This window comes from Geotrypetes seraphini, chromosome 1 (assembly GCF_902459505.1).
Source record: "Geotrypetes seraphini chromosome 1, aGeoSer1.1, whole genome shotgun sequence".
NCBI classification, from domain to species: Eukaryota; Metazoa; Chordata; class Amphibia; order Gymnophiona; family Dermophiidae; genus Geotrypetes; species Geotrypetes seraphini.
This window is the reverse complement of record NC_047084.1, coordinates 199,090,779-199,106,547: the sequence shown is the minus strand read 5'-3', so window position 1 is coordinate 199,106,547 and position 15,769 is coordinate 199,090,779.

The following is a 15,769-nucleotide window of genomic DNA, read 5'->3' as shown; positions in this document are numbered from 1 at the left end:
GTAATGGTATTTGCACAATTTTTTAGATAAGTGGTTGGATTTTGTGTGATATTTATCTTGATATTATTTTTTTTAACTTTATCTTTATTGAATTTTGAAAATTAACACAAGATAACCTTGCTTAAGAAAAACAGCTGCATTACGATACAAAGTAAATCCCAAGAAAAAAGAAAAAGAGAATTATTAAAGCCTTCTTAGACCACAATCCATAATTGGAGAGTTCCTGGAAAATGTGAAGAGAAACAACAATAATAACGTATGGAATAGGCTTAGCAGCAGGTTCCCTATATTACATTAATTAACACTACCAGTAGACAACTTCTTCAAATCAAGAAATGTGCGCAAGTGTTTAGGTAAATAAGAAACATATTTAATTGCAAGGTATTTAACTAAACATTTACATGGCTACGCAAGCAAAAAGGATGCGCCCAGTGTAACAGTCTCAGTTCTCATTGCTAAAAAAAATTTACGTTGCTCTTGTGTTTGTCTTGCAACATCTGAGTATATCCAAACCCTTCTTCCCAGAAATGGTAGTTGAGAGTTCCGAAAATATAATCTCAAAAGGGAATTTATGTCTTGCTCAAAAACAAAAGAAACTAATAATGTAGCTCTCTCTGTGGAATCTGTAATTGATTACTCTAATATTTCTGTAAGATTTAATTGTTCCACAGCTGCTCCTAGTTCAGGAGTGGCTCCTAACTGTTTCTTTGAGGAATATAATATACCCGATTAACTGGTGGAATTAAATCAGATGAGTATTTTAAAACTTCAATAAGGTATTTTCTTAACATTTCTATAGGAGACACTCCAGTAGCTTGAGGAAAATTGAGAATCCGCACATTTAGTCTTCTATTGTAATTTTCCAGTTGTTCTATTTTCCTGTTCAAATTTAGTTTGTCTTTAACCAGATCTGAAGATAGGTTCTGTAAATCAGAAACTTGGGATTTAACCTGGGAAATTTCCTTATTGAATTGCTCTGTAGTACCTTGCAGTTTTCCCCCCAAGGCATTAACTGTACTCACGAGCGCTGCAATTTCTCTAGAAGAGTCAGATACTGTAATATTGATCTTCATGAGAGCCTCCCAAATGCTCTCCAACGACACCGCCTTGGATTTTCGCACGGCTACAGCCCCTACTTCCAGGGTCTCCCTCAAGGAAGTCACAGTGGGAGAAACATCCAGCTCAGCCACGATGAACTTTGGGGGCGGCGGTGGCTCAGACATCAGGGGGAGAGAGAAACCTCCCAGTCCAAAGCCCCAGCCTCTCTTCTAGCCGGGGAGCCACTGGACTCTCCACCGATAGTCAAGGGAGCCACTCCGACGAACTCAAACATGGAGCGTTGTGAGGGAGTAGAAGTTCGTGCTGCAGGGGGCTCGGCACGAACAGCTTCCTTTCGCTTTGAATGTGGCATACTCGCCACAGTGAGGAAACGCTAGGAAACAAGAAAAATTGCTCCTGCTTAGATCAACCTCAGAGACGCCAAAGGTAAGCTGCCGCCATCTTGGAATCCTCCTACCTCTATATTGATATTATTAACATGAAAATATGTCTGAATTCTTCAAGGACTGAATTGGATTGGAACAATGATTGAAGTGTGGACGGTTTTTTTTTTTTTTAGCAGAATACAGTATTTCCATACCAGTCAATTCTTAATTTCTGTGGTCCTTATTTTGTGGATCTTCCCTGGTCAGTGTGAAACCTCCAGCATTTCTCAGGGATAGATCCGCAGGAACCCTGAGGAAGGCTAAATTTGCTGAAACACAGCTCGTGTTGGGTCTAGGCTCCAGTGTTTGTTGGTGTAGTTTGATATTTGAAATAAAGCATTTGAACTTTTAACTCCTGGCTCCAGAAACTGGCTCTACTTGTTATGCTTTGTGGATACCTTTTGTTTCTTTGGGGAAGCCTATTGCCTCTGTTTTTTTGGATCTGCAGTTGTTACAGCAGACCCTTCCAGTGGCTTTGTGAATCATACAGCCTGACTCTACTAACACATAACTCAATAGGGGGTATGGCCATGGTGGTGTCAAGGGCATTCCAAAAATCTGCAGACATAGGACCTGATTCTGTAAAGTCTTCTTAAAGTTAGGAGCTCATATTGACACCTAACTTAAATGATCAATAGGCTGAACTAGTGTCAATACTGGCATAACACCTCACAATTGGTTTTAATTGGACTTAATTGAAAGCCTAATTTTAAAAACTCAACTCTATAAAAACTAAATGCCTAGTCCAAAGCGCCTACACTAAAAGTGGGTGTGGTTATGGGTGGATCATGGGTGTATTTTCAAGTTAGGCGCCTCTTTCTGAATCAGGTGCCGTTATGCTCCGATATCGGTGCCTATCTGAAGGCGAAGAAAACAATGGCATAGAACTGGGACGCCTAAATTTCATGATGCTGAGCTTCACCTAATCACATTTAAGCAGCGCTAAGCGTGATTCTAAAATGGGTGCCTAGGTTTTACAGAATTGGTGCTGCTATCGGTGCCCAACTATAGAATCAGGGCCTTAATTACAGAATGCTACCCTATTGTATTTAGCTTACATACCAGTATTTACACCAGGTTTCAGCAGGCTTAAGTTTGGCACCTACAGTTAGGTATGGCAAGCAACACTAAGCACTATTCTAAAAAAGGAACACACCTTTTATAGCATAGCACTTAGCAAGAACCTTTTTTTTGCACCTATTTTTTACCTCAATTTATAGAATTCTCCCCTTAATGCCAATTCTATAATGCCATTTGGGCTCCAAGATTCTATTATGGATTACGAGCATAAATTGGCACTGGGCTATCTAAGGTCAATGGCAGTCAGAACTATTGGTGCTTAAAAGTGTGTCCTGCAGTGCACATAACTTATAATATTCTATAAATTATACACATGCCACAAAGACATGCCCATGGCTCACCCACTCAATGCCCACATGTATGCTCCTTGAACTTCGGCACATATATTATAAAATAGCACCTAGCACTTTTGCACATAAATGTCAATTTGTGGCAGGAATCATGCATGTAAGTGCTATTATTCCAAAATGAATAAGCTAAAATGCTCTTAGTGGCTCTAATCAACTGCCCTGCAATGCACTTGAAACTTATAGGTATAATTTTTATGACCACATAATTTATATATTACAGGTTGCACGAACTGAAAATCCGAGTTATAGCAAGAATATATTGGGGCTGATATTCAGAGCGATTTAAGTAGGCCAGAGAGGCTCTTGTCCAACTAATTTGCATCAGTGGCCAACTGCTGATATTCAGCAGCCCTAAGTCAGGCAGTGCCAATGAATACTGGCCCTAACTAGCCCAGAACAAGTAGGCTGGTCAGGGGAGGTGCTTTGGAGGAGCCAGGGCTTATGCTGGCACCAGCGATAGCTGGGTTCCATATAACAATGCCTCCTCCCACCCTGCCTGCAGCAAGGCCCCCTCTCGCCTGTCCACCCCCTCAACATGTAGGTAAGCTTCCCCAAGCTTACCTGCATACCTGGTGATCAAGAGGGGGTTTTCAAGGGCAGAAGTTCAGCCCCCTCACTCCAGTCCCTTCTAGTAGTCTTTCATGGCCTGGCACTGAATATTGGGGACTACATCAGCTGGTGAGGGTTAGCATTTTTTTTAATGCTGACTGACACCAACTGACCATTGGGGGGGAAAGTCTTTTTGTTCTAAAAGTGAATTATAGTGAGATTATAATGCCCAGAACTGTTGCCACTAGAGGTCACTTTTGAAACCTAAAGTGTCATATGTTTCTAACCTAAAACATCCAGTACCTATCTCATTTAAAGCACTGTCTCCTGTCAGCTTCCTCTTCTGAATTGATTAGAAACAGTAGTTGATGCTCAAACCTTTGAGCAAGGGTCCATTTTTAATATTCATTCTATTTTCCTGTTCAAATTTAGTTTGTCTTTAACCAGATCTGAAGATAGGTTCTGTAAATCAGAAACTTGGGATTTAACCTGGGAAATTTCCTTATTGAATTGCTCTGTAGTACCTTGCAGTTTTTTCCCCAAGGCATTAACTGTACTCACGAGCGCTGCAATTTCTCTAGAAGAATAGGATACTGTAGTATTGATCTTCATGAGAGCCTCCCAAATGCTCTCCAAGGACACCACTGCAGATTTTCTTTCTTGAGGAGCTATCTCCATGATCTCTCCTCCCTCCAGGAGTTTTCGCGCGGCTACAGCCCCTGCTGCCAGGATCTCCTTGAGGGAGGCACATCCGGCTCAGCCACGATGAACACTGGGGTCGGCGGTGGCTCAGACATCGGTGGGGAGAGAGAAACCTCCCAGTCCAAAGCCCCAGCCTCTCTTCCAGCCGGGGAGCCACCGGACTCTCCACCGATAGTTGAGGGATCCACTCCGACGAACTCAAACATGGAGCGTTGTAAGGGAGTAGAAGTTTGTGCTGCGGCACACAGTTTGCGATACACTGGTCTAGTTAAAAGCATAAAATCTGATGCAGCCACATTTTGGCAACTGCCTGCATCAAAGGTTAAAACTATTCCATTGACGCAACCCTTTGAATGTTATATCAGATCTCCGAATTGCACTGTGCTAATTCTTTGTGCCTTCTCAAAGGACACAAACATCAAAACAAATACATTTTTTTAAAAAAGCTTCATTAAGACTGAATGGTATTAACCCCCTCTTTTAAGAGCATCAGAGCAGTTACCACCACTGCTGGTGCTAAAACCCATGCCACACGTTCGTAAAAGAGGGGATAAATTTGCTCGGCATGAACTGCTCCCTTTCGCTTTGAATGTGGCTAAAATGATGGTTTTCTATGGTTTACTCAAAGACGCCTATAACTGAAATAATCTTTTACAAAGTAGATACTTTCACTTCATTTAATTTTTTCCCCTTTCCTACTGTATTCTCCTTGTATGCACGCTTTATAAGAAATTGTAGTTCTTCCCTTTTTTCCCCATTGTTCTCTGGTCATAAGATGAATAATTAGTCTGTGTATGTCTAATGATTTATATTGTTTGTTTCCCAGCTATTCTAAATTATTATGTACATTGCTTTGTACCTTTGGATAAGCGTTTACTCAAAAATTGAAATAAACTATGAAACTATCATAATTTTATCATCAATAAAAAAATGCATGTAGTTACAATATCATCTTACAAACTTTGTAGATATCACTTTGTAGATGTCAGTGAAACAAATCAAGAGTTCCTTACATATGTGGCTATACATTACAGCAGGGACTAATAAGATTGGGTTGTAAATGGTAATTTGATTAGCCATTATGCAATTTTTATCTCAGTGTAAAAAAAAAAAGACCAACAATTGAGAAGTAGGTGATAGTTCAAAGTTTAAAGTAATATAGAAATATAAATGACAGCAGAAAAAGATCCTACAGCCTATCTCAATCTCTATAATCCAGGGGTCCCCAACATCCATTTTTGAGGGCCGAATCCAGTTGGGTTTTCAGGATTTCCACAATGAATATGCATATTCATTGGGGAAATCCTGAAAACCCAACTGGATTCGGCCCTCATGGAGGGACTTTGGGGACCCCTGCTATAATCCTTTCTCCTTTAAATGTACACCCCATGCTTTCTTGAATTCTGATACTCTTCTTGTCTCCACCACCTCCATTGGGAGGCTGTCCTATATATCCATAACTCTCTCTGTAAAGAAATATTTCCCTAAATTGAGCCTACTCCATTTTATCTTCATCCTATGACCTTTCATTCCAGCACTTCTTTTTCATTGCAAATGACCAGATTTTGGAAGTGTACATATCTCCCCATTCCCACCTCCTCTTCTAGGATATATATGTGTTGATCTTTAAGCCTTATATATTTTATAATGAAGACCAATTAGTAGATCCTTCTCAGACTTACTTATTTATTTTATTTATTTATTTGGATTTATTTATGGCCTTTTTCATCAAGAGATTTATCCAAAGCTTAAATATTAGAATCTAATATCTAAGGGTACAGTTATGTTTGATATTGAACTGAATGGACACAGCTGTTAATTTAAAGCAAACTGTGGCGCCATGTTTGGTTTCCAACACACAGCTTCATGTCGTTACTGTCTAACAGTGCCCTGAAGAAACAGTCGTCAGACTGTGAAACAATGGCCACCGTCGGCTGCATTGAGCACAGACTGAAATAAGCACAGCATGTTGTAAAAGCAATTAGAAGGCTGATTCTGAACGGGATGCTAGATAAGCACTTTTCTATTTTTTCAATAGCTAGTGCAATTGCAATATACATTTGAGAAGTACAAGGAGGTTTTTTTATTTTGGCCAAAGATAGAAGTGTGCAGGGGAGCTAGCATTTTTGACAGCTCTCTCCTTCGCAGCTCCAGGGCAGCGTTGTCTCCCGCTGCTTCTGAGGCCTTTTTCCTCCTTAAGGGAAATATTAAGGCACTACCTCAGTTTTCACTGGAGTTTATATTTATTTGTATGTATGATATTGAACTGATGCATTGCCATATTTCTGCCCAAAAGGGATTAAGGTTAGCACAGAAAAAAAGCATATTGACAGGACCAATAAATGTGAGCAAGTGAAACAACCTTTTAGCATTTATTGGTGTCCAAAATGCCTAATGAACCATTAATTAAAAAAAAAAAAGGAATTGAGTCATAGAAGCCAACTGAGACATTTTAATTAAAGAACACCAAAAATGTTCCCACTGTTGAGGAGTAAGTATATCACCAACCTCAGGTTCCATAATTTTCTCTACATTAAGACATCTAAAACTTTGGAAAATACAGTATGGTAAACCAAGAGGCCACATGTACTAAAGAGCAAATTTATCCCCTCTTTTATGAACGTGTGGCATGGGTTTTAGCACCAGCAGTGGTGGTAACTGCTCTGATGCTCGTAAAAGAGGGGGTTAATGCCATTCAGTCTTAATGAAGCTTTTTTTAAAAAATGTATTTGTTTTGATGTTTGTGTCCTTTGAGAAGGCACAAAGAATTAGCGCAGTGCATTTCAGAGATTTGATATAACATTCAAAGGGTTGCGTCAATGGAATAGTTTTAACCTTTGATGCAGGCAGTTGCCAAAATGTGGCTACATCAGATTTTATGCTTTTAACTAGACCAGTGTATCGCAAACTGTGTGCCGCAGCAAGATTCCGGGTGTGCCACAAGAGGTGGCGCCTCTCCTCCTTTCCACCTCCCACCCACCCCCCACCCCCAGCATACACATGTGTGTGACATCATCACATCAACATTTGCACATGCCCGGAGGCCCTGCAAACACGGCCCGAGTTTAGTGTGCCAGGGCTTGAAAAAGTTTGCAAGACACTGAACTAGACAATAAGGTTCTTTGCAAAACTTTGTGTAGAGTGCCAACTTTATCATATGGATCTGAATAGGGCTAGAGATGTACTGACTCAAGAGGTCTATTCCAGATATATATCACAGAAAGATGGTGTAGGAGACTGGACAGGTTGCTGGGGTGAAACCTGGACATACACACACCTTGGACACTATGGTAAGGTATAATGAAAGTCTTTATTCATTCATAGACCTGATCCTGTTTCTTCACAAGCTCAGGGAAGACAAAACTACATTTTTCTATTTCTCAATCTTGTTCAACAGCCTTTACTCCTTAGGCAGTTAACTGAATCTCATATCCAATTTAGCAATTCTTAGTTCTTGGTCAATTAACCAATTCTCACAGCATTCAAGTAATATAGTTGACTTACCTCAGCCAAACAGACATCATCATCCCCAGGACACTCTCACATGCATTCCATTCCTTTCCCCAAGCTCCTCCTCAGTCCACAGCTAGTGAAACTTCTTCTGTGGAAGCTCCTCCCTCAGGACCCTCTCCTTCTGGGACCTCCCTGAATGACTCCTGTCTGAGGCAGAAGTACTCCTCCCTGCCTGAGCCCCGCTCCTCTGACTCAGCAAGGTTGCATTACTTTCCTCAATGTGGCTACTATCCCTTGCTGCCCAATGGTATAGCAGCAGCATAGTAAGGGAGAACCCCTTATTCCCTCACAGTAGCTTACTCTGAAGTAGAGAATGACACGGTGGCGGTTTACCCGCGGCCACCGCATTTTAGCCGCGGGTCACCGCCGAAAATGGGGAAGAAAACTAGCAGTCGCTGCGGTGACGGGGACAAGGCCATTCACCGCCCACGGGGCGGTGAATGGGTCTTGTCCCCGCAGTGAGACATGAAGGATCGCGCGGTCCCCGCAGCTCACACCCGCCTGCCCAATCGATTCTAGTGTTTAGCTAGCTCTCTCCCTTCTCCTCACCTTAGTTTGTAGATTTTCTTTTTCGGTGACCCGCACGCTATCAGAGAGCCGCGCACGCGCGGCTGCTCAGTGTTCAATCTTCTGCTCTGACGCAACCGGAAACAGGAAGTTGCAGCAGAGCAGAAGATTGAACACTGAGCAGCCGCGCGTGTGCGGCTCTTTGGGAAAGCGTGCAGGTCGCTGAAAAAGAAAGCCTGCAAATTAAGGTGAGGAGAAGGGAGAGAACTGGCTAAACACTAGGATCGATTGGGCAGGCGGGTGGGGGCTGCGAGGACCGTGCGATCACCCGTGTTCCCGGCTCAGACTGTAAGGAGGGAGTGAAAGGGAAAAGGATTCTGGGCCAAGGTGATGAAAACGGAAAGAAAAACCCACAGCAGGAAAGAAAGGGAAGGACAGGCAGGTGAGCCAGATGCTAGAAGCAGGGGGGGGGGGAAGAAAGAGGGAAAAAAGCTAGATGGGGTTGAAAAGAAGAGACACACTGGTATGGAAGAGGAAGATAGGGGAAATCTGGACACAGGAAGGTAACAGAAAGAGGGGAAATTATGTGCATGGGGCATAGGGACAGAGACAAAAAGGGGACATGCCATGGGGATGGTATATGGACACAGGGAGGGGCAATGGCAGATACATAGGGGAGATATTAGAAAAGTATATAAAATCGTACCCGTTTGAGGCTTTTATGTATGCAGCGGTGACGGTGACGGGGCGGTGAATGGGGTTGCAGTGGCGGTGACGGGGCGGTGAATGGGGTGGCAGTGGCGGTGACGGGGCGGTGAAGGGAATGACGGTGACGGGGCGGTGCAGAGGATGGTGAGACGGGGCGGTGACGGGGACCAATTTTTTCACCGTGTCATTCTCTACTCTGAAGCTAGCGCCTCATGCTATCCAGTGATATAACTGGTGTATTAGTGAGGAACAACCCCTTAGTCTCTCGCAGATGGAAAAAATGGAATCTGGAGTTGGTGGTGGAGAAAAAAGAATAACATTGATTTGCCTAATGAATGGAGTTCCCAAAGAAGAGTGTAAAAAGAGACGAGAGGAGAGATTTTAGGAACTTCAGAACGTTAAGAGATTTTTGAACTGTATGCAGAAACAGAAAGCCAATGAAAAGACTTTAAAATATGTAGTGAATTACGGAATTATGATAGATCTATAGATTCTTGAATGATAAAGAATAATTTGGGTGGGAGGGTTATTGGTCTGTAAGAATCTTGTAATATTTTAAGTGATGTCTATAGTGTAAATGTTTTATTTATTATTCTTCACTTATTGAAATTATTTTAAAATGAATAAAGATTATTAAAATTTAAAAAAAAATTAGAAAAAGGACATTATCTCCTGTTCCATGACTTTCTTATTTCCTCAGAAGTTCTTCATGGAGGTACTTTGTCAAATATCTTTTAAAAATCCAGATACACAATATCAACCGGCTCACCTTCATTCACATGTTTATTCATCCCTTTGAAGAAATGTAGTAGATTTGTGAGGCAAGATATCCCTTGTCTAAATCAATGTTGGCTTTGTCTCATTAATCCATGCTTATGTAAATGTTCTATCATTTTGCTTTTTTAATAGTCTCTACTATTTGTCCTGCACCAACATTAGGTTCACTGGTCTATAATTCTCATTTGATTCTGGAACCATTTTAAAAATTGGCATTAAGTTGACCTCCCTCCAGACTTCCAGCACCTTGCTGGATTTTAAGGATAAATTACAAATCACTAACAATAGCTCTGCAAGTTCATTTTTCAATTTTATTAATATACTGAGATGTATACTATCAGGCACAGGTGATGTGTTACTGTTCAATTTGTCAAATTGCCCCATTACATCTTCCAGTGTTTTAGTGTCTCTGAGTCATCAGCATTGACTACCATTTCTTTTTTTTTTTTTTTAATTCTTTATTCATTTTTGAATCTTACATCAATTGAATTAAACATAATAAAACCATTTTCACATTTCACTTGTATTTACAATCAAATATTCTTATATGATAAATTAAATACCCCCCTTTTTATCCATATTCCTATTCCATATGATATACATTCCCCACCCCAACCCCACATATGTTCTACCCATGTGCTAAAATGTCTGATCATTAGAATAACTAGTCAATGGCCCCCATATTTTTTTAAAATTATGAATATTCCCTTGTTGTAACGCTATCACCTTTTCCATCTTATATATGTGACAAACTGAATTCCACCAAAATGTATAATTTAATTTAGTATAATCTTTCCAATTTTGAGTAATTTGTTGCATGGCGACCCCTGTCAATATTAATAACAACTTGTTATTATTTGCAGAAATCGGACTCTGAGTTCTCATTGCTGTACCAAATAATATAGTATCATATGAGAGTCCTACATGATTTTCTAATAATTTATTAATTTGGGGCCAAATTCGTTTCCAAAAAGCATTTACACAGGGACAAAAAAAAATCAAGTGGTCTATTGTCCCAACTTCTAATCTACAATGCCAGCATCTATTGGATCTAGTGCTTTCTAACTTTTGTAAACGTGTAGGGGTCCATAAAACTTGATGTAACAAAAACATCCACATTTGACTCATAGATGCTGACCTTGTAGACCTTAATCTCCAGGACCAAAATCGTGGCCATTGAGATGCAGAAATCGTCTGCCCAATCTCAATACTCTAAATATCCCTAAGTCCAGTTTTCTTTTTTTTATTTAAAAATCCATATAATAATTTATACCATTTTGCAGCTTGGTGTCCCAAAAAATCCGCCTGAAAGCAGAGGATCTGCAAGCTATATTGAGTATTAAGACCCTTCTATTCAGGGAACCCTACCTGAATAGCCTGCTTCAATTGCAACCATTTAAAATATTGTGTTTTGTTTAAGCCAAATTTATGTTGCAATTGTGAAAAACTAAGCAGTGATCCATCTGAAATAACATCATTCAATGTCCGTATACCTGCAATTATCCATTGCTTCCAGACGATCTTAAATCCGCCAATCTTGATCTTGGAGTTAACCCAAATGGATTGACTTAATGATTTTGCAATTGGATCTGGTGACAAATTACTAATATATCTTAAGGTCTTCCAAGTATCAAGTAAAATTATATTATCTTTGTATTTCCTAGGCAATTTTATACTAACTACATGTTCTAAATGTAATGGGAACAGGAGCCACCATTCTAACATGACTACCATTTCTGACAACAGTATCTCCCTCAACACAAAGAATTCATTTAATCTATCCACTATGGCCTTGACTTCCCTGAGTGCTACCTTTTACTCATCGGTCATTTGGCAGTCCAACTGATTCTTTTCCCAGCTTCTTACTTTCTCATAATATAGTTTAAAAAGCTTTTACTGTGTGGTTTTGCCTCCAATGTCTTCTTTTCAAGGTCTCTGTTTGCCTTCCTTATCAGTGCCTTGTATTTGACTTGCCATTCCTTATGCTGTTTCCTATTATTTTCAGTCAGATCCTTCTTCCACTTTCTGAAGGATTTTCTTTTAGCTCTAATAGCTTCTTTCACAGGTGGTTGCACTAGTCTAAGCAGGAGATGAGAATGGATATAAGAATGTTAGTATTGTGTTCAGAAAGGAAGAATTTTGGTGTTATAGACAAAAATGATAGGTTTTAGCAGAGCAGAAATGAGGTTATGAGCTGAGATGAAAGATGATAGTGTCAGAATAATGTCATCCTTAGAAATAAAGAATAGGGGAAGAGGAGAGGTGGGTTTAGGCCATGTTTATTTTCAGATGGCGGTGGAACTGGTTGACGGAGAGACACTAAAAGGTGGTGGTTAATGGAATTCACTCAGAGGAAGGAAATGTGACTAGTAGAGTACCTCAAGCATTGGCCAATTCTGTTTAATATATTTGTGAGCGACATTATTGAAGAGTTAGAAGGTAAGGTTTGCCTTTTTGTCCATAAGACCAAGATTTGTAACAAAGCAGACACCCTGGAGGGAGTGGAAAACATAAAAAAGGATCTGCAAAAGTTAGAACAGTCTTGTTTGGCAATTAAAATTCAATGCAAAGAAGAGCAGAGTGATGCAATTAGGAAGTAGAAATCTGAAGGTGCCATATGAGCTAGAAGGTGAGAGGCTGATATGCAAGGGACCTTGGGGTAATAGTGTCTGAGGATCTGAAGGCAATGAAACAGTGTGTCAAGGCAGTGGCTGTAGCCAGAAGAATGCTAGGCTGTATAGAGAGGTGTAACCAGCAGAAGAAAGGAGGTGTTGATGCGCCTGTACAAGTTGTTGGAGAGGCCCCACTTGGAGTATTGTGTTCAGTTTTGGAGGCCATATTTAACTAAGAATATAAGAAGACCAGAAGTGGTCCAGAGGAAGGCGATAAAAATGGTATGGGGGTTGTACCAAAATATGCATGAGAAAAGACTGGAAGATCTGAATATATATACTCTAGAGGAGAGGGGGGATAGGGGAAATATGATACAGACATTTAGTTTGATTTCGGTAGTGAGTAAACTAATGGACATCTTAAGCAGAGGATAGTGAGATTTCTAGAACTGAATGGACTGCAGCATTGGTTTTATGAAAAGCAGGTCTTGTCAGACAAATCTGATTGATTTCTTTGACTGGGTGACCAAACTGTTGGATATAGGAGGGCTGCTAGATGTAGTACACTTGGACTTTAGTAAAGCTTTCAACACAGTGCTGCATAGGCGATTGATAAATAAACTGAATGCATGTGGTATGGACCCTAAAGTGACATACTAGATTAAATGCTGGTTAAGTGGAAGGAGACAAAAGGTAGTGGTAAATGGAGTTTGCTTGGAGGAAAAAGATGTTTAGTGGAGTGCAGCCAGCTCTATTTAACAGCTTTGTGAGTGATATCGTGGAAGGACTGGCTGCAAAGTTTATCTTTTTTGCAGATGATACTAAGCTCTATAATAAGGTAGACACCCCGTAGGGTGTGAATAACATGAGGTGGGATTTGGTAATGCTTGAAGAATGGTCAGGCAATTGGCAACTAAGATTTAATGCTAAAAAATGTGGGTCATTCATTGGGCTGCAAAAAATCCAGGAGAATGGTATAGTATAGGGGGAGAAGAACTGTGCATTTAAAAACAGCAGAACTTGGGGGTGATTGCGTTTGATGTTCTCAGGGTGGCAAAACAGGCAGAAAAGGCAACGGTCAAAGCCAGGAAGATACCTGGGTGCATAAGGAGATGTATGGCCAGTAGGAAAAGGGAGGTGATAATGTCGCTATATAAGTCTCTGGTAAGGCCGCATTTGCAATACTGTATGCAATTTTGGAGACCGCACCTTCAAAAAATATATAAATAGGATGGAGTCGGTCCAAAGGGCTACTACAAAACTGGTTAGTGCTCACTGCAATGTTTAAGATGCTGCCTTTCCCTAGGTACACTCTTGTTGTGTGATATGTGGATTGTTACTAAAAATCATATTTTTCATATAGATGGGGGGTGTCAAAAAATGATGGGCCCCGGGTGTCACATATGCTAGGTATGCCACTGCATGTGGGATCTCTTAGGGAGAAGAGGAAATAATGGATGGTGTGGAAGGGCAGACTGGATGGGCCATTGGCCTTTATCTGCTATCATGATCCTTTGAGAACCTTAAGATCAGCATCTCAGCACCTTTTTCACATTCCATCTTTAAAAATTATTAGTACTCGTAGGGCTTCTTCATTCACTACTACAGCCCCTACAATTTGGAACTTGTTACCTTCACATTTAAGGGCTGAGCACAATTTAGATAAATTTAAGGGAAATCTTAAAAGCTTCCTCTTTAAAGATGTATATGAATACTAAATGATCTCTGGATCCACCCTTGCCGAATTCTGTATTGATCCCATTCAACTGTTAATATGATTTCTCTTACTGCCCTCTTGTTTTTTTAACCTTAATTGCACTCTTTTCTTTTTACATTGTATTTCCCCCATTCTCCTCTTGTTTTCATGTATGTTACATCTTGTCATTAACAAGTATGTTAATTGTTCCCCATTTTAATTTTTAATTGTTAAACGCGTGGAGGGGCATAATCAAAAAAAGCGTCTAAGTCCCCTTTTGGCCTAAGTCCCTAAACGTTCAACCCAGAAGCAGGGAAAGTGTCCATAACCAAAACAAACGTCCATGTTTTGATTATGGCCTTCCTCTGCCTAAATGCCCAATCTCCACTACGTCTAAATGTACACCCACACCACGTCTACACATTTTAGCCATAATGAAACAAAAAAACACCTAAGCCCCAAACGTCCAACAGAAGGGCAGCTGCGACCCCCCCCCCCCCTCGACACGATCGGGGCAAGAGGGAGCCCTCCTCTAAACACACCTCTTTTCTCTCTGTGCATTTAGAGGCAGGGGAAAGGCCTAAGCTGTTTTTAGATACGTCTAAAAACCAGCTTTGGTTATGGGTTCTTGGACAATCAGGCTTTTTGATCATCCAAGTAGCCATTTAGGACACTTTTTAGAGGTTTTTTGTTTTTTTTTTTTATTATTACCCCCTTAGAATTTATGATTAGCGTTTCATCAAATTTTAATAAACTTGAAACTTGAACTTGTTTCTAATTTTAGGAAATTCTTTGACACAGAGAAGGTGGTTGATGCCTAGAGTGCCCTCCTGAGGGAGATGGTAGAAATGAAAATGGTGACAGAATTCAGAAAAGCATGGGATGAACACAAAGGATCTCTAATTAGAAAATGAATGGTATAAATTGAAGAACTAAGGCCGGCATTGGGCGGACTTGCATGGTCCATGTCCCTTATATGGCAATTCAGTTTAGGATGGGCTGGGGAGAGCTTCAAGGGGAACTCTAGTAATTTGGAACATGAGAACAGTGCTGGGCAGACTTTTACTGGCTGTATACTGCTATTGACAAGATGATTTTGATAGGTTGGACTGAGTTTTGACAGCAACTTCTGTAGTTTGACGGCAACTCCAAGTTTATTTATTTTTTGTTATACCATCTATCCCAAGTATCTAGATGGTTAACAATAGGTTAATAGAAAAAAAAAGAATTAATTATTGTCTAAAAGATTGAGGGGGAAGACAGACAGACAAACATAACTAACAGAAGTCCAAGAGGGAGGTTGGAGGAGGGAGGTAAAATTATAATAAAATTTGATTTGGAAAAGGGTATTAGGTATGAAATGAACAGTAGGTGAGGGAATCTCTTTATCTGAAGGGTATGTAATGGTTACCTACATAGAAAGCATCTCGAAATAGGAAATTTTTTAATTTAGATTTGAATACTGGTAAGGAAGATTCAAGTCTCAGTTCGTTGAGCTTTGCATTTCATAGTGTCGGTGCCATAATGGAGAAGATAGATTTGTGGGTATGATCATAGAAAATTTTGTGAAAGGGAGTATTGCGAGAAGATTTTGAGTGTTGGATCTTAGTATTCTTTGAGAGGGGTAGGAAGTAATAAGTTTGTCGATGAATGCAAGAGATTTAGTAAGTACATAAGTACATAAGTAGTCGCCTCCGCCGGGGCAGACCAGAGGTCCATCCAGCCCAGCGGTCCGCTCACGCGGCGGCCCATCAGGCATATTGCCTGGTCAGCGGTCCCTGACTAATTTTA